The sequence below is a fragment of the Paramisgurnus dabryanus genome, chromosome 23, assembly GCF_030506205.2.
Source record: "Paramisgurnus dabryanus chromosome 23, PD_genome_1.1, whole genome shotgun sequence".
NCBI classification, from domain to species: domain Eukaryota; kingdom Metazoa; phylum Chordata; class Actinopteri; order Cypriniformes; family Cobitidae; genus Paramisgurnus; species Paramisgurnus dabryanus.
In genome coordinates this window covers 5,159,719-5,183,889 of record NC_133359.1, presented here as the reverse complement: position 1 = coordinate 5,183,889, position 24,171 = coordinate 5,159,719, and the positions used below count along the sequence as shown (strand labels likewise).

The 24,171-nt window shown below is 36.0% G+C and overlaps 1 protein-coding gene across 1 annotated transcript in view; it reads left to right on the top strand.

Moving 5' to 3' along the window:
- The first annotated feature begins 1,881 nt into the window (after window positions 1-1,881).
- osbpl5 (oxysterol binding protein-like 5) overlaps window positions 1,882-24,171 on the top strand; it is a 56,514-nt gene continuing 34,224 nt past the window's right edge. The window contains exon 1 of the mRNA XM_065292229.2: window positions 1,882-2,375. The gene's annotated coding sequence lies outside the window, so the exon portion shown is untranslated. The remainder of the gene's footprint in view (window positions 2,376-24,171) is intronic.

The window sequence follows — 24,171 nt, the reverse complement described above, 5'->3', positions numbered from 1 at the left end:
TGCTTTACACTATAAATGGCTTCTATTAATTTTATTAAATTTTTAACTTTATTTGATGTTGCTGTTTAAGCATAAAAAAATCTGCCAGGTTACAAAACTTAAAATCAATTCCAAATGCAGATACTGAAAAACAAAAAAATATTTAAAACCTATTCTAGCAGGTGTACAAAAACTTATAAAGGGGCATAATAGAACCCATTTAACTTTAATGTGTATCTTTATAGATAATTATATTGCCTTTCCTCTCTCTCTTTTTTTAGTGAAAAGTAAACTATAATGTCTACCATAAATAAATTTTCTAAGTAAAATACCCATGATTCTTTATTGATTACTATGGAAGACTGGACCATTATGATGTTTTGGATCAACATATGGGTGAATGTATAATGTCATGAGTTTTATTTTAGGGTTAATTATTCTGTTAAAGGATGTTTTAAAAAACTGCCATATTTAAACACTGAATGGTTTTAAGAAATGGAAACTATAAACACATTTTCTGGAATATTACTGAATTGTGGGCACTGGGCCATTAGGCAATGTGTGTCATTGGTGAGAAGAACAAAAAAAATATTCATGTTAGTCTTCATCATCTCTTACTTACTCTGACCAACCTCCTGTGACACTTTCTTCGCCTGTTTGCTTTCTCTGTCCTTCAGCATTTAAGAAAAGCGTTGTATATCCATCTACAGTATATAAAGCAAACATGTATTTAAATGTTGTTTGTGGTCTACCTGATTTAACGTACAAAATTTGTGTGAGCGACTGCCAGAAATGTAATTTGTGTGTGTATTTATATATATATAACTCATCATAGTCATATATTATTGCCCATCTTAAGTTTGTGAAGCCAAATTTCAAAATGGCATCCATCATATCATATTAGCCGCCAGTATCACTGTTAGCTAGATAACGTTACAGACAAAAAATTTGACTTTGTAACGTTATTCAAGGAATGTGTCATTTATGGCGGACAACTAAAACTTAATTACGTTACTTCAGTTGTTGCAGGTTAGTACACAAGTTAAAAAAACACAAAAATACCTCAAGCTTCGACGCGGGACGTCGAACTGATTTTGAGATTCCCGCCGCCTAATATGAAGGACTACTACGCATGCGCAAAATATCAAGAAAATCTTTTTTTCTCCTGTATTTTATATTTTATTTATAATAGATTTTTGTAGCCTGAGACGACAGACAAGGAATTATTTGGTATTTACTTAACAGTATTTAATTGTTTTTATAAATCTGTTGACTCATTTCACATTTTAGTAAACATAAAATTCACATTAAACTGATAATTCGTCGAGATAAAATGAAGTGATTTGTCAGCGTACTGACAGAGGAATTTTAGACATTTTTCAAAAGAGTGTGGACTGATAAATTAGTCGAGTCGGTGCACATATGGTTTGGAGCTAATTCCAAACTATTTGCCCTTATTTCCACTAGAGGGCAGCCCGAGCTCATAATGGACTCATAATGTTCTTTAATATTTACATTGTCACAGATTACCATTAATATTCACTTTCAGCATGTGCAATGTAAGGTTACAGCCAAAAAGTAAACATGCAAAGATTACTGGCATTCAGCAGTTATTGTTAGCGGTCTAGAGGTTTACTGCATTTGTCCAGACAGACAGACAACCAAACCATACACTACAGATACAAAAATAAATACGTTTAATAAAATTAATAATGACTTTAAAATGTACAAAACACGCAAAATATACACAATGATAAAATATTAGTATGTACAAATTTTATTTAAAAAAATGTACACTATAAATATTATTAAGTATTAAATGAATGGGCCTGAGCCAAAAAGTTCAATAGCCTAAACGTAAATGATGACATCATGTAGGCTTCATGACCGCAACACGAGGGTTAAATCCAGCTCCCGCGTTCTGCCCCGCTTAGTTAAGCGCCTCCTTTCAGCTCCAAAGGCATTTCCTGTCGTCCAGACTCCCATAATAAACAGCTGCACGGCAGCGGTTATGGCACGCTTTGGACCGCTATTTTCTCTCTCCACCACCTCTATCATCATCCACCATCTCTTAAAGATGAAAGTGTGCCCGGTCAACTTCAAACTTACAGCAGCATTGCGTTCGGAAAGCAGTGCTTCGTGCGCCCTTTACTAACATCAGTCCGAGAGACGTCATAAGGAGTGAACGGTACTTTGTTTCGGGACGTACGCGAGCTGCGGCGCGTTGCTTTCCGTTTTTTGATTGACGGTTGCCACGGTGATCATAACCCATCGTGCCCGAACAGATCTGTTATTATTTGTACTCGTGATTTGAGGATATGAAGTCGTAGGGATATATCCACAAAGCCTGCCACGTTTCTGTCTTCGAGGGGCGAAGTTGCGACTGCAACACAGAGGTGAGTCCAATCCGGATTATTGCGAGATGAGGGAACCGTTTATCGATGTAAACATCATTACTACATCATTTGGATGCGTGATTTTAAATTTCCTGTTTTGAATACGTCCATCATCCATTTCTACTATGAATCTTCCTTAGCTTTCGTCTTGACAGCATTAAAGGGCATCAATCGTTTGGCAGTTGATGTGAATCAGTAACACATGCAGTAGTTGTGGTCCGTGTTGCGCATATTGTCGTTTTTTTTTTGTCTTTAACATTGAATCCTGCTTGTAAAAGATTTATCAGCCTTTAAAATACAGAAAGCGAATATCTGATACCGATATGTTCTGTTTTGTTACTGTAATTTGATACATAAGGGATGCAACGCTGGGATTTTTCTGGACTATAGGTCGATTTTAACAACAACCATTTATTGTCCTATAATTTACTTGTCACTTGCTCACCTTTTAAAACTTTTATCATTAAAACAGATACCTGTTTTGATCATATTTTAAGCACAAAACCACTTGCATTTAGTTGCTAGTTTATTACTGCATCATCAACTCATTTTCATTGATTATTGATTGGATCCATTCAACAGGCCAACATTAATTGAAGATATGCACCGATATTAATTTTCCCACCGATAGCCAATTATTTAGACTGATATCTACCGATAGTTTTGTAGTTATATTAACTAACGTTAACTAATTTCTGAAGATTACATTTTATTAATGTTATTCATATATATATAATGACCATTAAAGGGGACATTTCACAAGAGTTTTTTTTTTAAGATTTCAAATAAATCTTTGGTGTCCCCAGAGTACAGTTTTAGCTCAAAATACCCCACATCTATTGTTGCATGTTAAAATTGCCACTTTCTAGGTGAGAGCAAAAATGTGCCATTCTGGGTGTGTCATTTTAAATGCAAACGAGCTGATTTCTGCACTAAATGGCAGTGCTGTGGTTGGATAGTGCAGATTAAGGGGCGTATTATCCCCTTCTGACATCACAAGGGGAGCCGAATTTCAATGAGCTATTTTTTCACATGCTTGCAGAGAATGGTTTACCAAAACTAAGTTAATGGGTTGATCTTTTTCACATTTTCTAGGTCGATAGAAGCATTTGGGACCCAATTAAAGTCAGATTTTCATGATGTGTCCCCTTTAAAGACAGGGTGCACGATCTTTGAAAGCCAATGTTGACATTTAAAAACACCTAAACAAACACATCCCTACCCTAATAGCATCTAGACCTTCTTTTGATAGACCCGCCCCACACATACGCAACCCAGGCTACGAAGTTGGTTAGTAGACATGCCCCTTACTGCTGATTGGCTACAAGTGTGTTTTGGTACTCTGCCCCGACACCCTTTTCAAAGCATTTTTCAGAAATCATGCACCCCACCTTTAAGATTGAACATTAACTTGTGATGTTTCTTTACATTAAACTATACACAGAGCTCAAATTCATTGCATTTTCCTGATCTCTTTTAATTGACATGATATATCGTCCATAAATCGGTTGTTGTTGTGTTTTTTTTTTAACGATACAGATTATTGGCTGATATATCGATGCCTCTCTAGTTAATTGACAAACATTTGTACACTTTTCATATTTTTTACCCAGAGATAAATGCTGGATTAAGTAACAGACATTATACAACTCAGTGTCTTCAACCAGAAAATTAATTAATTTGTTATATCAGTCTTTTCATGCTATAACCAATTATAATTTGATTAAAAATCAACATCAGTGCATAAATATTATTTTAAGATATGAATAATAAATATGAGAAGTAATTTTCATCAACTGAAATGTATTACAATGCATACAATACAACAAAAATATTCTAATTTTTTTTTTTTTTTTGTACTTCACGTGTATGTAAACCTGCACAGAATATTCAACCAAAGTTATTGCAATTGCATTCCAAGCAGCAGTAAAAATTAAGCAATATCCTAAACTGCATAGATACGTTTATCATGTGTTTTACTCTCTTTATGATAAAATGAATTTAACTAGAGATATGCAAGAATTTAACACATTATAGATAAACCACGTATTTGGCTACTGACAGCGGGTTATCTGTTTGTTAGAGAGATAATTCTTTAATGTAAACTAAACCCTTATCAACACAGGCTATTGGTGAAAATCACATTCAGATAACTTAAAGAGAACCGGCTGCTGGTGACATTTTGTTAGAGGCAAACCCAGTGTTTGTTGTTTAACTTATTCATACCCTCCTGTTACTGCTGACTCGGTTTTCTCTCTGATGGCTCTTTGTGAGATCTCCAGACAGCTGAATTCTTTTTTAAAGGGTCGCTGGCTGGTCAGTCTGCCCTTTCTGTACTCACAGCTACGCTCTTTTGGGGTTTTGATAACCAGCACTACCTAATATAGTACAGAAATGATAGAAGCTTGAGTCTGAACTGTTTTTTAATATAAAGGTTGAAGAACAGGAGGCTTTTTAAATAATACCTAGTAAATTATTATTTTTACCCCTAATTTAAAATGAAATAACTTCATAAAAAAAAACGTAAATGCTGCAGTTCAGTGGTACTATTGACATCGCTGACATGCCTATCTTGGGTCAACCAATGGTGTGAATTTGGGACGGAGCTTTCTGTTTGTATTGTGAAGAACAGCACACGTGTGTTTTTGATTTTGGTGACACAAAACCTACACACATCACCTTTAATTCTAGTAAACTTAATAAAATCAAGACTTTGATCCTGGGATACGTTTACACGACATCAATGTACGAAAAACATTTTAAAAGTTTGCATTTTTTATGTACGGATGACAGCATTATTAAATTGAACCCTGTTCACATGGATCCACAATGCTGTATTATTGTCTGGATGAGTAATATGTATGCAGATGACGTCAGTACTTTCACGAATTTTAGGGGTGGGACGGTTGTCATGACCACCGCACCACCGCGGTGGTGCAATGCCACCGCAGTGGTGAAGTGCCACCGGCGGTTGTGTGACGTCACATATCAGGTGAATGATTAAACAAAATAATAAGTAAAAATTGCAGTTTTTTTTACACGTGAAATAATAATAACAAAAGTTGTACAGTAATTTTAAGCCTAAGATACAAATTTATAACATTGTTTTATGTTAATACACAAATCTCCGCTACATTACCATGTATGGCGTTTCCACTAAACTGGTGGATTTTAGCATAACTCAGCAGGTTGGAGTTTAGCCATGTCACTGTGTTGTGCGTCTGCTTTAGTTTCTTTTGGTCTCCAGTGACAGTGATACATACACATCACGTTTGTCTTTTGTTGTGAAATAAAAATTTTACCAGGTTAAAGTCGCGCGCATCAGGAAGCGCATTTAGTGAAACTTTATTTTCTTTCACCATTTAAACCACCCTAACCCCCCCATGGACCCCACCACCGCAACACCGGCGGTTGTTGTTGATGGTTCCACCGCGGTGGTAAAAATTTGCCACCATCACAGCCCTAACGAATTTGCATATTTGTAGTTTACAATAATGGTGTAATCATGTGCGTTGAAATCTGTTTTGCATTTTCAGGCCCCCAAAATGTTGTGGTTAAAAATAAATGGCAAAAAAGAATAGTTTTCTGTAATTAGTTTAAAATGTTGTTGTGTAAACAGCCCCTTAGTAAGGTAGCATTGCGGTGGTGATGGTTTAAGTTGTGTTATGTTACGTTTTTTGGATTCTCTACTTTCCCATAGTCAAAGTGTCATATTTAACCTCTTAATAACCGCGGTCCAATAGCACATGCTGATTACCCATGGGCAATTCCATGCAAATGTCAACCTTATTATGTGAATTTTTTTTCACCCAAAGTTTTAACCATACTGATATCTTAGATGTCCAAAAGAGACATGAGTCTGGATAACTGAAAGAGTTGCAAATAGGTTGTAAATAAGGTTATGTAAATGCCTTAAACTACGTTCTTTATTGAGGACATAGGTCGTGAATGGGTTAAGCAAATCCAAACAACAAACTTAGTTTGTTGCCAGTTACCCTAATTTGCTTGCATGTAAATACATGTATTCTCTAAGCATATTTACTGTTCAAAAGCATAATGTGTGTTTAGATTCTAGGTCCTGTTTACAATGCCCTCAAGTTCTTGACAGGTCCTGAGCTGCTTCAGAGACGCTGTGGTATTCAATAAAGATTATTTAAATAAAAATAACCATTGATGATACATAATCCAGGATGGAAAGACCTTGCATAATGCATGGGAGTGGAGAATGATGAATGTTTTTGTTTAAATATAGAGAGTCTCTTTTAGTTTATGCCATAAATAATTATAAAGACTCACTCAATATTTACAGACCGCTGCCTGGCATCTAAGCACTGAGGAACCAAGGGCTGCACTTCAAATTTATATTTATATAATGAATTCATACATGTTTATAGTGTAACTGTAGATTAGGCTAACACGGATTTGAATTTCACTTCATTGATAGGTCACAATGACAAGCCATTATTTAAAATAGGAATATATACAAATCCTTGGGAACTTTTGGGATAACGTAAGTACACAGCACACTGTGCAAGTGGTTTTTGGATATTTTATTACAAAAATCTTACATAAGCATATCAGTACTATATCATGGTATATTCAAATAATATGAAAGTTATTTGTGAGCTTTTACTCTGAATCTGGATGAAAGTGAAATCACAACAATGCATATTGGCTGGCGATTCAAAACCATCATGTAATACAAGGGAAATACTGACACTGGCAAAATATATATGCTATAATATATTTACAAATTGAGTTTGGCATGCCATGTGCAATCATAACTTTATCAAAATATGCCTGGTTTTAAAACTGTTAAAGGGATAGTTCACCCAAAAGGAAAATTCGGTTACAATTATATAAACAACCCTCACCCGACTAACGTTTTCAATTAACCTGCCCGCAACTCGGACCGCAAAAAAATAATAGTGTACCCGACGTGCTTCCTGGCACGCATTTTTTAAAGTAGTAATTGTTTAAAATAGTTAACTGGCATCTTTATTTCAAAGACCCGACCGACTGCGACCCGAATATCATTAAAAATATTTATGGATGGCTTGTAACCGCGGGTGACCGCAGGCACCCGCTCATTTCGGATCAACCCGTGCATCACTGGTTGTTACAACAAACTTGCATACATTTTATTGTTTTGATGAACACATAGATATTTTGAGGAATGTTTGTAACTAAACCAATCATGAGCCACATTCACTCCCACAGTAGGACAAAATAATAATATTGAAGTAAATGGGGCTCATGAGCGGTTGTTTTGATGTCACTTTCATCCAGTTTCAGAGTGAATGCTCACAAATAACATTCTTATTATGGCATTTTTGGGTGAATTATCCCTTTAATGCAGATTTATTTAGTAAGCAGTAACCCTGACCTGTGCAGAGCATCTTGTTATGGTTACCATCTAATATTTTTGCCGTACCGCAGTATCCACCACATACTTTTTTTTTAAATATAAAAAAGGAAAGATTATAGTGAGAGGTTTCCAATAACTTGCCTATATAATTTTGTGATCACTTGATTTATCCTTATTCTGCGTCTTCTGATGTAGAAAGCCACATTTACTACAGTCTGCAATTTGCCATCTAGAATCTGTATTACTCTGTATTCATAGAGCTTTACTTAAAGGGAAAGTTCACCCAAAAATGAAAATTCTGCCATTTACTCCCCCTCATGTTGTTTTAAAGTTTCTTTATTCTGTTGAACACAAAATAAGATATTTTTATTATTGATGGTAAGCACACAGTTGACAGTACTTATTGACTAGTATTTATTTATCCGACCTACTATGGAAGTCAATGTGTATTGTCATCTCTCTGTTTACCATCATTCATCAAAATATCATCTTTCAAATAACTCAAGGGTGAGTAAACGTTAACAGAATTTACATTTTTGGATGAACTATCCCTTTAAGTCTATATGGCATCAGTTGCTTTACGACGTTGTTAAAGTTTTCCTGGACTTGACGTTCAGTGCATCACGCAGCAGAAAACGTCCTGCCCTAGTTTTTCTTTTCTAAGGCTGAAGTATGACTATGAGATGTTTGCACACAGTCACAGGAGACTTTCGGCACAGAATGACACAGAACAAGGGGAGAAATATATGGGACATTACCAAACTGTATAGTGGGACAACTAATCACTTTTTGTATCATAAAAAATTAGATTGGGTGAATGAGAAAATAAAATCAGAAAATGCTGCATTAAAGGGACATTCCACTTTTTTTTTAAATATGCTTATTTTCCAGTTAAATATTTGATTCTTACCATTTTGGAATCCATTCAGCTGATTATTGATTAACACAATCTATTGAATCTGATTAGACCATTAGCATTCGCTAAAAAATAACCAAAGACAATTGTAGTTACATTGCAGGGTTTCCCATGGCACTTTTCAGTTCAGGTGGCCCGCCTAAGCTGGGAAACCCTACCGCCTTGACTAGGTCATCCAAAAAAAAAATTGCAGCGCAAAAGGCCGTCAAGTGCATCTCTGCGAAAAGCACAGACGCGCTTTACACCGCGATCGTGGTCCAAACCGTCACTGTCTGGAGGATAACTAGCCAGTTGATAAAATATCTTGGAGAATAGCGCGGACGCGCTTCACACCACGAGCGTGCCGGCGCGCCACACGCCGAAATGAGATAAAGAAATGGGCCGTCATGTCTGGAGGATAGCCAGTTGATAAAACACGTGTCCATGAGAACTGTAAGTGGACTTGTGTTTTGGGTTCATTTAAGCCTTTTATTGGATTAGTCTATAGTTCTTGCAAATTTAAAGTAAGTTAGCGGGTGATTTTTGTTGTTTGAGCAACCTGCTAGCTAGGTTTCACTTGCTTGTTGAGAGCTCTTGCTATGTGCATTATTTACATGCTACAGTAGTTACACTCCTTTTAAGATAATGTAATTACTAGTGGGAAATAATCAGTTTTTACAATTTTTGCGCTATCTTGCAGTGTGAAGAGCGTTAGGCGGTAGGATTTCCCAGCTTAGGCGGGCCGCCCGAACTGAAAAGTGCTGCGGGGAACCCTGAATAGGCCACAGCATCAACACTTATATTTATGTGCAAAAATGTGTGTTTATTTCTCATCTGTGATGTGACATAATTCAGTTTACTTCAACTTAGGTGTTAAGTATTTTCTTCTGTGTTCTTCTCATTTTGACAAATTTGCACATACTAAATGTACTTATGGTGATAAGAGAGCTGTTACGAGAGAGCTGCGCTTCCACCTGTTGTTGTTGGCATTTTATATTTGAGGACAGTGTGTGAATGAGGAGCGTTTTATGCAAGACTAGCTAGTCCTATGTCTCTCTGTACAAACAAGTGGTAAAGATTTCCATGTAATTAACTGTAGCAGGTGAAATTGAGCATACACTGGATCTAAAATTAGCCACCGATTCGGAGAATCCAAAATGATCACACTGTTCCCTTCATGTTGTGCAATCTGGAAAAAGAGATCTTTCCTGCAAATGAAGGAGAAGGCTGGGTTGTCCCGGGCTGTAATTGGCCCCAATAGATGTCCAGAGGTACATAAACACTCCGATCTGTGCTGCTTAATGCCTGATTGTGTTTTATAAAAGGGTAAACAGATCTTTCTGTGTCTCTCAAATAAATAGATGTCTGCATAAGTGGGTAGAAAATATTGCATATAAGAAATGAATTGGGATGATGATGTAAAGGGTCAGATTCACACAAACTAATGGCTTCACTTCAGCTTTCTACAGCAATAATGCTAAAACTGTCAAATGGATCAGATTTTTCCTTTTTGTATTTAATGGAAACAAATAAGAGGTTTGGACCAACATGAGGGTGAATAAGTAAGGGATAATGTATAGGCAGCAGGTTGTTATCGCAGAAATAAACCCCAACAGTGTGATCAGGACCCAACAAGAAGCATATCACACTGAGTGTTATTTTTGTGTAATATTTTGCACTGTATCTGGCGAAATGATGTGCAGCATCTGGGTTTACCTTGTGTTAAGTTTTAAGCATTTTCATGGACGACTGCCGGCCACAAACAAAACATCAAACACATTAACAAAACACAGTAAAACAATGTCCAGGCCTGGTCCTCTCTCGTCCTCCACCGTCGTCGATCCTCTATTTATACTTCCGGATCTCCTCGCACCGCTCCCAGAGCTCTCACCCATCCTGCTTGCCATAATATTAAACATAGTTTTTGCCATATTTAACATCGGCACGATAAATTTTTTGCTAATCTACACAGAACTGCTAAATAAAAGATATATATTTTTACTTTTAAATAATAACATATGGTTACAAATAGTGATGCATTACATGCGAACGGCCCCTACGCTAATAGAATTCTGTTTTTGTCTCCCTGTCTCGTCCTCGACCCTGAGGACAAACAGACCCAGTTCCTGTTGCTGTGAAGGTCATCGCACCACTGATCTGTCCTTCAACGTGATGCCCAGCCGATGCGCGACCAACGACCACCGGCTGAACCAGTTTAATCCGCTTACCCGCTTCCTATCCCTACCGTGTCTATATACAGTATATATATATATATATATATATATTAATCTCTCCCTAGGGTTTTTTGTCCTTCTAGGAGTTTTTCCCACTGGGTTTTCTCCTAGGGGGGTTTTTTTAGTCCCAGGGAGAGTCAGCCAACTTTGGCTTAACTTAGCACTTTACTGTATACGTGACATTATTAATACGCTCGCTTACACGGTTTATCCATAGCCGCTTTATTCTACTTCTTATACTATGTATTGATTTTCAGTGTTCTCCTCTACATCTACTCATGTAAAGCTTCTTTGCAACAATTGACCATTGTGAAAAGCGCTATATAAATAAAATTGAATTGAATGGACCGATATATTGCAGATGCCGATATATCGGCCGATATTTTGATTTTTTTTTTTCTCCCAACATCGGCCGATAAATATTTTCAATCGGTCAGTAAATTTCTCTATTACTTAAATTTGGCTGTTTGTAATGAAAAGACACTCCGTGTCACTCAATGCAAAACCAGTAAAATGACTAATCATTATTATTCACGTTATGTTGTCTTCCATACAACAACACACTGGTTCAACACACTTCTTCGAACAGTGCCGTAAGATGTCAGATTCACATTAATTATGTCTTGTAAATATGTTTTAAGTAATTTAAAAGGGAATATTTATGTTATATCATGTTATGTTGCGGCCGGCCGCGGACCCTCCTGATGACGAAAATGACGTCATGCGGACAGCGCGCATACGCGGACGTCCCTAGTAAACTTTCGGCTTTACTCCTTCTTAAAGCGATTGGGTGCTCCAGAGCGTCTGCAGTTGCTAAGTAAGCACCCATTATGACAAGCACCAACGCAAATTTGCCATCACCAGGAAATGAACAAGCATGTTTGTTAAGAAACGTATATCTGATCCTCGTTTATCTTTTAATATTTCAAAATATATGTATGGATTATAAATAAGCCTATATGCATCTATGTGCGCGTGCACACACATTCTATAACCACCGCACCACCGCAGTGAATTGGTGCATTACCATCACAGTGGTAAAATACTACCTGTTCAAACCACTTTGAGGACATTGTGGGTTTTCCTCAAACATACAGTATCAGTTTGTTTGCTTGTTCATAGTATACTGTTTTAAAACATGTGTTTGAGATTTAGGTGTGTATATTGACAGACGGATACATTCTGTTGTGAAGTGAAGTTTCTTTCACTTAGCACTCGAAGATTAAATCATGTTTGACGTTCAAATGCCATGATTTAATATTATTAAGTCTTGACTATTGTAATGCATTTTATATATAAACTTACTAGCCAAACATTTATTTTTCATTTGCAAGTCCAAAACTCTAATGCAAGACTTTTAATGGCTATTAAAAAATGTGAACATCCTACCCTGGTTGCATTGGCTTTCAGTCTACTATAGGATACAAATCCTTGCATGGACTGGCACCGGCTTGTCTTTCGGATCTTTTAATTGATATTTTAATCAGACTGGACAAACGTTGACATCAGCGAATTAGAAGTTACTTAAAATTTCAAGGACACATTGGAGTCAAAAAGGTGTTTTAAATATAGTTGCCTTTGCATTTGCTTTCGGAGTTTGTATATTTAGACTGTCTTATCCAAATTGCAGTGTTGACAATAGATTTCCTGTTTTAATTTTAGTGTCACATCGATTACAGTCATCACCCAGAGCAGCAATGCTGTGTTGACACAATCACCCACAACAGGCACATAGTATTTAATCTGCAACAAATTACATTTGCAAATAACTATGTCTCTTTATTAAGAATTGTATTTGTTTTTGCATTAAACAACGTATAATAATTTAACTTTATACTCTTTCTCTGACCCTTAGAATTAAACAGGCTATTTTTCTAACCTGTACTGTCTGTACTGAGTGGGTTGAGATGCTGAATGGTCATGTTTATATAAAAGTCCAAATTGTTATTATACCAATAGGTATGACATCAGCACCATGACACAATAATGTTTTTGTCATTGGCTTTAAACGGCTTATAAAGATTTGTTTCCGAATGGACCAAAAAAGACATGGTACCATATTATTTTTAACACTAACACGAGGGTGGTATTCCTAGCTGTATGCATTAGAGGTAAGAGACAGATTTCACACACCCCTGTGCTGTCTATTTTTACATTGGAAACTGCAGCACTGTATAAACAAACACTGACAGTGTGTGTGTGTGGGGTTGAGCATCATTCATGATGTCCACAAAGAGATGATGAGAGGTCAGCTAACATTGAGCAGTCTGTGTCAAAATTGTCATTTCTGTGACTTTAGTTTTTCATCTATAGCGGATGTAGGAAGTGTTAGATTAGCTATACCTTATACAATACCTGTTTTGATAACTAAGAGGGTTCCCACGGGTCCTTAAAATTCTGGAAAGTTTGTGAATCTGGGAAGAAAAATTCAAGGCCCTGGGAAGTTGTTGAAATATATACATACATAAATACAGGTCATTGAAAGTGCTTGAATCTATTTTTTGCAGATTTTTTCTGGAAAAAAAAATGCGTGCTAAACTGTTCGCTTTAAATGCTTATATCTTCTGTATGCGAATGTTGATTCATACCAAAATGTTTTTTTGCATAGTTGTGTTTGACACACAAAAACGTCTCTGGTTACGTATGTAACTGTTGTTCCCTGAGAAGGGAACGAGACGCTGCGTCTCCCTTGCCATACTTCCTGCGTCCCTGTAACGCCGTCTTTGGCAGTATTTCAGATAGCGATATACTTCCTGACTCCCGCGTCACCCTGTCTAATCCTCACCATTGGTTGAATTTGATATACACATTCAGACGCACTTACCCCTGGAGGCGTCCCCAAAGTGTCACCGGAGTGACGCAGCGCGAGTTCCCTCGAAAGGGAACTGTAACAATGTATCTTAAAAGGTAGCACGATGTAACCTTGCTCTTACTTGAAATGTGTCCCACATTAATTCCTTGAATTTGAGGGTATTGGACCTGGAAAGTCCTTGAAAGGTCCTTGAATTTGAAGTTAACTAAGGTTTGGGTACCCTGAAATATCACTCTTACAAATGCAGGTTTCCCAATAGCAGCACTGTATGTTATTTTTAATGGTTCTGGCTGTAATAAAGGAGAACCAGCAGATCCCTATAGGTTTTTTCAAGCCCTCGCAGAAACTGAAAATACGAAGTACTTTGTCATAGTTCTCCTTTGACATCAGGCTGTAAAATCCTTTTTAAACCTTCATGATGAAATGAGTAGTAACAATTGCATTTATGCAAACTCATAACCAAGCAGGCAAGATAAAGCGCCAAAGGGAATGACAGTGAATTCTGTTCTTATTTAAGATGCATGCAGCTGGGAGCTATTTCTTTAAGGCGTGGAGTGACACGAGGTCAATTCTGCTGTTAAACTCACTGCATGAGAAAATATCACCAGACTTCAGTCAACCTATCAGAACAATAAGAGGGCGGCAGCTGCGTTAACATTCTAGTTTTTTGCATATTACTACTGTCAGGACTTGAGAAATGCTTTGGGTGCAGCTTCTTTTATAAGTTACAAATTAAACTTCTGTTCTTTGCCCTTTTAAGCATGTTTTTAAAAGATTTAGAAATACATTTCAGGATTTGGTCAATGTGTTACTTGCATGCAAGTTGGAAACTAGCACAGCCAGTCTAGGTTCCACTAGAGTCCATTACATGTTTTATAGGGACAGTTTGTTTTGGTTTGTTGTAGATGTGTGTAAATGGGCCATCTAATCATTGACTGGGAACACTTGTGTGAATAGTGTTATGTTTACAACGTTTTTATAGCACTCGGTCAAGGTTGCAGCAATCTGACCTTGCTAGGCCTGGATCAAGTGTGCCATAGGTTAGTGGACGGTGCTGTTGTCGGCTAGGGACATTTTAGGGTCTCGTTCACCAAACATGCGTACGCACGAATAAAATATATTTTCATCAATGTATATTATTTAACATCTTGGAAGCAGACATTTACTTGGGTAAAACACAACGAAAGAAACAATGCAATATTTTGCACAATTTGCTGTCAGTTTACAGGTAAACCAGAAAAGTTGGGAGCCATTTTTCATTGGAGCATGTCTGTTGTGTGTAAATATATATACAATTATATTTGACTTATATATGTGACACTGACATTTTCCCAATCAGGCCAGTATAAAACTTTTTTTGCGTAGAGCCCTGTTATATAATAATGTTCATTATTATATTTGATATTATATTTTTGTATTCTATATATTATTACACATATTATCTAAATTATTAATATTGTATACAGTATTGTATACATTATTATTATATAGGCTGTATTTTTAACACCTACAGTATAAAGAAAATGCATGTAATGACAAATCCTTTGCTTTCTCACATTTTAAAATCTCAGAGAAAATGTCTGCTTCATGCATAAAGTAAACGTAATGTAAATGTAGTAAGAAATCCAAAATTGATGTTTTATACACTTTTGATACGCATCTCTGATAAAGTCATATTAAAGGTCTTTGTTATTGTATCTCAAACGCCTTTTTTTACTATACCTATTACTCTGGTGGATGAGACCCACTGTCTCTGAGTTTGTAATGGGGGGGCCCTTAGTAACTCTATGGCAGGGGTCTACCACAACGGATAAAACAATCTGGAGGGCTACTTTTTGATATTTATCCACTCAAACCATTTTTGTTTTACTTGTTGATTCTATTTTATTTTACTTGTTTTGTCATTGTTTAAAAGTTTAACATACATAAAAGAAGCCAAGCTAATATAAAAATGTGCAATAAGTAAATATTACAATTAAGACTATTAATAGAATGTGCTTTGGCGGGCACCATGTTGGAGACCACTGCTCTATAGTATAGCTTTGGCAAAATAAGTTTGTCTCAAGTCAATGAACTAGCCAGATTAGTGAGTTGTTATATTTTAGTTAAATAAATAAAACTTTAAAGTTTTTTTAACAAATTATATTGGTTTTTGTTGTATTGTAAGAGTGTGAAACGGAATCATTTTAGCCAAAAGTAGTTTTCTAAAAATATTTTTCTTTTAAGGTGACTTGCTGGGTTAATGATAATATACTGGTGAGCTAGTAAAATATATAATTTTTGGAAACTGTTACTTTGGATCGCTTTAATAACAGCATGCGGGAGTTTTTTTTTTTTTAAATAGGAAATAAGGAAAACACCCATATCATTATCAAGTTCTTTCTAGATGTTCATTCAAAGAAAAGACGTATGATCTTTTATTTAGATCATTACACTGCTTTACACTGACTGTCTGTTTGACCTTCTCATTTAAAGGAATAGTTAAAAAAGTTTTAAAAAATCATTGCTGATTTTAAAGTCATTCCAGAGAATTGTTTCTAAACACATTATAAATGTTTTTCTGGAACATTGCAAAGACCGTAAACTACATAGTACTGAATTGTGGAGTTACACAGTTAAAGAGTTTTTCCACATTTCTGTGTTTAGGATTATTTGGGCGGGGCTAAAACGATGGCTCGATGACACACCGGAGTCATGGAACATGGCCCCACCCCTAACACAATCGCGAGCATTCATTCAGGTTGTAGCGGTATATGAAATTAAAGAGCGATAGCGTGTTTTCCGCGCAGACAGCGGATAAGCCCTCGGCGTTTAAGAGCAAAGATTTTGATAACTTATTCTATTTATATAATCATTCAAATTTGGCTGGGTGGTTAATATCATATTTTTCTATGGTGTAACAAACTGATAACACATTTAATATCAGACTTTATATGGACTCACAGTGGAGAATCGAATTTGAGTCAGACCACTAAGCAATGACTAAAGTAGGTTATCATGCATAGTTTTTAGTCACACTATGGGTGGTTTCCCAGACAGGGCTTATCCTAGTCCCAGACTAAAATGCATGTTTGAGCTACTTCAATTTCAAAACACCTTGCATTGTTTTACCTCAAGATGCACACCAGTAAAGTTTTTTGTAAGATTTGTTTGTAAAAACTACTTAAATGTCCTAAAATAACTAGGGCCTAGTCCTGGATTAATCTAAACCCTGTCCAAGAAACCGCCCCCATATGTGTTCTCTTATCTTAGCTTTAAGTGAGATTCGTAAGCATACTCCTAAACCAGGTTTTTCAAGTTTAATTTCTGCAGTGTTGAGCTGGTCTCTATTGATCATTATTCAGTCAATAACCCCAGAGGACATCAGGACAGAAATAGCCATGTGCAGCTCTGACAGTAAAGGTCAAAACCATAATAGTTTTCCCCTCACATTGAACATAGCAATCATCACTCCCATCCATTATCATTTTTCCTCTTTGAGATCAGATTATGAACCATTACATTTTACGTAATCCACCCATGCTTTGATGGCCTAACTGCTATATGCAGGATTGGCAGATTATATGTAAGACACTCCTATTAAACTAATGCTGTAAAATATTGTTCTTTTTCAAATATATATTTTAAAGTCAGTAGTATGTGTACATATTTACATTTATGCATTTGGCAGACACTTTTATCTAAAGTGCATTACATTTAGGTTTACATTTATATCAGTATCCTTGTTTTGTGGGCTTGAACCCATGACCTTTGCATTGCTGATGCAATACTCTACCACCGAGCTATACGGAAACAATACAGGAATGTGTCATTTAAAATGAAGTTTTGTGCCTTACAGAACTTCTTAGTATCACCAAAATGTTTAGAAACACGAAGCCTGCAAAGAATGTGTCAGGGTCACATTTCTTCGAAAACAAAATAAAGCAATAATAATTATATTTTACTTAAAAATGTTTAAGGATATGTTTAAAACCATTTAGGAAATTTTTTTTCAATTTAAGATGAATGAATTCTGCAAACAAACTGGTATTTCTAAATAGCCTGAGGATGGGATTTAGCACATTTTATACGAAAGTATTTGATGAATGTAATACGTGCTGAGAGTAGGGCTGGACGATATGACCACAATTTCTATTGCTGATATACATTTAAATTTAGGCCGATACGGTAAATCCAATAACGGATATGTTAAACAAAAGCTTTGGGATAAACTGCAAAGAATGCCCACAACAAATGTCTTGAACAAATTAATTTGCCAAGTCTATGAAACCCCCTCCTATAAAACTATCTAATATAAAAAATTGTATAAATAAATTGATGTTCACCTTTAGTCAGTCAGTTTAATAGTTTTTATAGTAATGTGGAAAATATTAATAAATAGCCTAAGTGAAAGTGACCCTAAAACTTTTAACCTCTCGACTCGCACTAGCTCGCGGAAGGAAAGATGTCAGTTTTTTTTTAATGCTGCTAACAATATATATATAGCCTACTGTGTACAAACAACAATAATAATAACACTACTATACATCGTTTAAAAGGTCTAAGGGTTTAGCATCAGTGTATGGTGTCCGTTTTGAGATTAAATTGCTCTAGTATCATAAATATAGTATTTTATTACAGAAGTCCAGATAACAACATGCATAATATAAACTGACTCCTTACCTTTGTGCTGGTATAAGGAACGCGAATCGAATCCAGTCTGTTTCAGATGTGTAAATAACCCATAAAAACTCTCCAACAAAGTACATCCAATGACCATTTTTGGCCACAAATGCGTATAATCCGTGAAATATGGATATATTTTCCATTGTTTACATCAGATTTCAGATGCACGTCTTGTAATAGATTATAATATACAATCTGAGGACTATTTACATCGTAACACTTGTATATGAGAGCACACTCGCGTTCAAAACCAGCGCTCAAACGTGATTGTACAAGTAGGCGGGAGTATAATACATAATATCCAAACAGCGCTGTCAAATATCGTGACGTCATCTGACTCGCGCGTTCCTCCAATGACTTCATGGAAAATATTGATAGACAGAACGTGTAGCCAATTAGAACACGAATTCAACGATCTTTGTGTGAAGCTTTATTTCCTGGTGTGGATACGGCATTTTATACGCTTGTATAAGGATAAACAATAAAAAGAACAAACGTGTATGCATGTAAACAAAAGACTTTTATTTTGTGGCTGACTGGCACTTAGAAAAGGCACTAGTCTTACAAAAACTCTTGCAAGAACCTCATTTTTGGGTCTATTGACTTCAAACGTGAAATATAACTTCTTTAGACTTGTGGGTTTGGCCTCATTGCATTTCTAGGTTTCACACATATATTTATCATTAAGATTTTTAGTGTTAAAAAAGATGTTATGCAAAAAAAATTTTATTACAATGTACTTCAGCCTCTCTAACTTTTTAAATTTTTATCTTAAAATAATTTTGAAACATGGAAAACGAAGCTCTAAGTGTCTTCTATCTAATGATACCACAGTTATGCTTATACTATAAATGGTTTAGTAAAAACAGCCCTTTTAGTGAAAGTAGGTATTTTCATGGTTTCGGGCCAGAATGGGGGTGCTTTTCAAGAGGTTAAATGATACTAATGTTCCATATGATAGTCGGTAAGAGAAATTAAAATTAAAGATATTTCTCGTACTTGTGACAGCTTTTCTTTGGGCAAACACTCCAAAGTCCCAAATGATTTTATTTGACGCGAGGTACAGATAAGGTATTTAAATCAGATCAGGCATTCTGTTTTCCTTGCTGTCTCTGAGAACGTGGCTCACGGTTGCTTAGCTAGGAAAAGACGTCACGGAAGCGTGGTTTGAAAGGAAGAAGCGCCTTGACCCGCGTTTAACACACATTTTTAGATGTGCCGTGAACGGCCACGGGACACTGTAATTTATATCGAAATATTGGAAATGGGTGATTCTCATAGAATCCAGATTTAGAAGGTGTCCATCATCAGAAATTTTTTAAAGTCCTTGAAGCCATTTTTTTGAATATATAAAATTAAGGTCTGAACTTACAATAACAATTATTTTTTTAAAGGATTTATTTTAAAGGAAAATATTTTTTACATTCTTTAGATTCTCATTATCAAAAGTTATCATTACCGCAACATGATATTACATTAATAATATGCATTTACAAAGTCATGTTTCGGTAATGAGAACTAAAAAGTTGTCTAGGTACTTTGACAAACAAAATTTCAACTTTTATCTGGAGAGAAAAAATAAGAACTGCTTACCTGGTAGCCATCTTGAGTGTCACAGTCAATTATTTGAAAATGTTAGTTCCTTGAGGGCTTAAACAATGATTGAAAATTGTTGCGGAGGATGAGAAAATTGGTCTTGGAGACATTTATATTCCTTATTATTGTCTCTACATTTACCAATGATCACCAAATACCACATGTTTCTTTACTGTAAATGTTTGTAGTTTAACATACACTGAAGCTTTTTATTTTTTTAAATTTTTTAATTAAATTAAATCCAGTCAAGGACAAGTTGCGGTAATGAAAAATTTCCCTTAAATGTGGAAAAAACAACAAAATTGGTTTGTATGATGTCATTTGAAATCATGTGCAAAATAATAATGAAGAGATGTAGGCTTCTTATTTTGATACTCTTATTTTGCATTTACTTTTTTTACGTGAACGGCCGGGGGACAAATTAATCTATATCGAAATATCATAAATGTGTTTATAAACCATATAAAAAGATACAATGAAATGCACTGATAGCTTCGTCCGGAAACATCAGTGTCTTAACAGCGGTCAACAAGGTTGAATATGGGGAAAAAAGGAAAGAATTGTACTGGATATTTGCAATGGCTTTCAGATTTATTACGCATATGTTTGTACCCAGACGTTAATGTTAAGTGCTGGCCTTGATTGCAAGTAATTCTGCTGGGAATGCTGAAATCAGCCATAATCTTGGAAAAAAACTAGAAACTTAAGTCCTTTAAAGTAAACTATGTTAAGTGGGGCGGTGGAAGGGAGGGAGGTCTTTTGCGGAAGTCTTTAAATTCCTGTTCGTTTGCTTTGACCTACATAAGACACATTCAAATCTGTGTTAAATAGATGTTAGGTTATGATTGAAAGACACTGTGACCTGCTCAAAATAGAAGTGAATTACAAACACACCATCATTAGATGACTTTTTAAATGAATCACACGCCAGTGAATAAATAAAACCTCTGGGCCAAATCACACATATGGCCACAATAGCATTGTTTTAATGTGCATCCAGTTTTCCAATCTTGACTTTAGAGTTGGGTTGGAAAGGATGACATTACAGTATGTACTGTAGTACCTAGGGTGCGACTATTGAAATCTGAAAGCTAATGATGTTTTTGCATGTAGGTGTATTTGCATGGCTATCAGTTATTTTTTTCCAAGATATATTTTTGTATGGAAAGGGTTACACAAGCCTTCAGAAACAGTATTTGCACCGTTCTTTTAGTGGCTATGTCCCTAAATAGCACATCATCAAGTCTCTTGAGGAACTGTAATTGCCTCTTCTCTAACAAGAAAGCAAGACCGTGCACTGCTCAGATGCCGGATGTGGGTACGAGCCAAACCTGGGTGACCTTGTTATTGGTCATAGAGGCAGAACACATCATTAGTGGAGCTGAGATGGTAAGGGCCATGATGTCAGTCAGTCTATTTAAAGAGACTGCTTAGTGGGAAGCAAGTCTTTCCCCATGTGAGAGGCCCAAAATACCACCCTGCCCTCCATTCAGGCTTTTAAAAACTTGAGTCAGCTATAGATTTAAACTTCAACCTCACACATCTACCACTAATATGAAGGTATTGCCTTTATTTTGCCTTGCCAAATTGTCAACAACGTCAGGTGTACAGTATGTCATAGCCAGTTTAACCAGTTTAAAAGTTACAAGTTAGATACTATTATTTTTATGAAACTCAGCTAGTTTTGACTACTGTCGCTCAGTCGAAAGAGCATTAATTTGATGACATGGGTTTGATCCCAGGAAATATGCAAAGCTATACGTAGTGATAAGATGTATAGCTTAAATGCTCTGCAAGTTGCTTTGGATGATAGCGTCTGTCAGATGCATGAATGTAAATGTATTTTTGTACATTATTACAGAACAAAAAATTATTTTTTTAATTGTAAAAGCCTCTGAAATATGAATTTTGTGAGTGAAAAATATTTTATTTATCAGATTTACTGGCTTAAGAAAAAAGGCATGTCATACCAGAATTTTGCCATGTGGTTGGATGGGAGGCTTATAGGATTAGTCCATTTTCTTAAAAAAAAATCTGATAATTTACTCACCACCATGTCATCCAAAATGTTGATGTCTTTCTTTGTTAGTCGAGAAGAAATTATGTTTTTTGAGGAAAACATTCCAGGATTTTTCTCATTTTAATGGACTTTAATGGACCCCAATACTTAACAGTTTTAATGCAGTTTAAAATTGCAGTTTCAAAGGACTCTAAACGATCTCAAACGAGGCATAAGGGTCTTATCTAGCGAAATTATTGTCATGTTTGGCAAGAAAAATTAAAAATATGTACTTTTAAACCACAACTTCTCTTCTTCCTCCGGTCCTGTGACGCGTCAGCGCGACCTCACTTAATTACGTAATGACTTCGAAAGGTCACGTGTTACATATATGAAACGCACATTTGCAGACCATTTTAAACAATAAACTGACACAAAGACATTAATTAGTATCATTCCACATACAAAAACGTCGGAACGGTCCTCTTTCTCCACACTTGTAAACACTGGGGCGTAGTTTCGATACGTCATCCATGACCTCTTGATGTGATGACGTATTATGTAAGGTCGCGCTGGCTCTTCACATAGCCAGAGGAAGAAGAGAAGTTGTGGTTTAAAAGTGCATATTTTTTATTTTACTTGCCAAAAATGACAATCGTTTTGCTAGATAAGACCCTTATGCCTCGTTTGGGATCGTTTAGAGTCCTTTAAAACTGCAATTTTAAACTGCATTAAAACTGTTAAGTGTTGGGGTCCAGTAAAGTCCATTAAAATTAGAAAATCCTGGAATGTTTTTCTCAAAAAACATAATTTCTTCTCGACTGAACAAAGAAAAACATCAACATTTTGGATGACATGGTGGTGAGTAAATTATCTGGATTTTTTTAAAGAAAATTGACTAATCCTTTTAAGGGATTGATGACAAACAAAAAGGTTGTTTTAGATGCATGTTAACTGTAGTAAATTGAGTTTGATTCTTCTCGACTTTAATGTTTATGTTTCCCAACCTGCAAAGTCACATGCAGTTCTTCTGCTTGAGTTAAAGCTTTGGGACGAAAACAAGGTCACCACATAATGTGTGTCAGAGAAACCTTTTCTCGTGAGAGTCCTTGATCGTGTCTGCTGCTGTGCGTTCAACATTAGTAAATGGGTCATTTGGCGAGGCCTTAAATCCATTGCTAGGAGTTAAGGATTAAAACCCCAACAAGAGTGGAGATTAGCTGCACCCAGCAGGCGTGAAGTCCGTCGGGCCACCGGGCAGTCCAGTGGTTTAACACTAACATTCTTTGAGTTGTCAAACAGGATCATGTCACAAAGCTAATGGATATTGGATGAGATTTAATGGGTTTGCTCAAGGCTACATTGAAACAGCTAGCTGTGTGTCAAGTTATCTACTGTTGCTTTTGTTGCTGTCACTTTAACAGCTTATTTATTTGAGCCATAAACTTTGAGTATTCTGTGTATATTCTGTACAGTAAGGGGACAAGTATTAGCAAAGATTTTTTTAAACTGGTTGTACAAAAACTTTCCAGAGACATTTTTGAATGGGCCACAGTTAGTCTACAATTTAAAATAAAATCATCCCATGCAAGGACTTTTTACAGTTGCCTTTGTATATACTTGATACAAGAACGTACAAAATCATTGAGCACATTACACAGCTTATCTTCAATTTTGTATTTAGTGTAAATGGGTGTTTACATTGTGTACGTTGTAACCCCTGAATACTGAATGCATGTATTTGCTTGATAGCCATTTAAAAAACTATTAACTCTTTCACCGCCATTGACGAGATATCTTGTCAATCAAGAGAAAACGCTTTCCCGCCAATGACGAGTATTTCCGTCTTTCCGCAACTTTTTAAACCCGGAAGTATTGCCCTATGGCAAGCGGCTGCATGTCCGTGTCTGTTTTAAAGATCGCTCTGAATGGGATCTCTATGAAAAGTCTGTCACAAAAATTGAATTATCTCTGCTTTTTGCTCAAAATGTGGTGTTTTTGCAGAAACCTACCCATATTCAAAAGCTGATTACAAAAGAACCACTGAAGGTAGGATGAAACTTTTTTTTTTTGAAAGCAGAGGGTCTGTTCTTTGATTTGGTATATTGTATGTTTATTTATTTGAAGAAGAACATTTTCTGGAAGGCATTAAACTTTGGTGAAAATCATGAAAAACGTTGGCGCTGGCTGGCAACTTTTTTTTTAAACGCTGGCGGGGAAAGAGTTA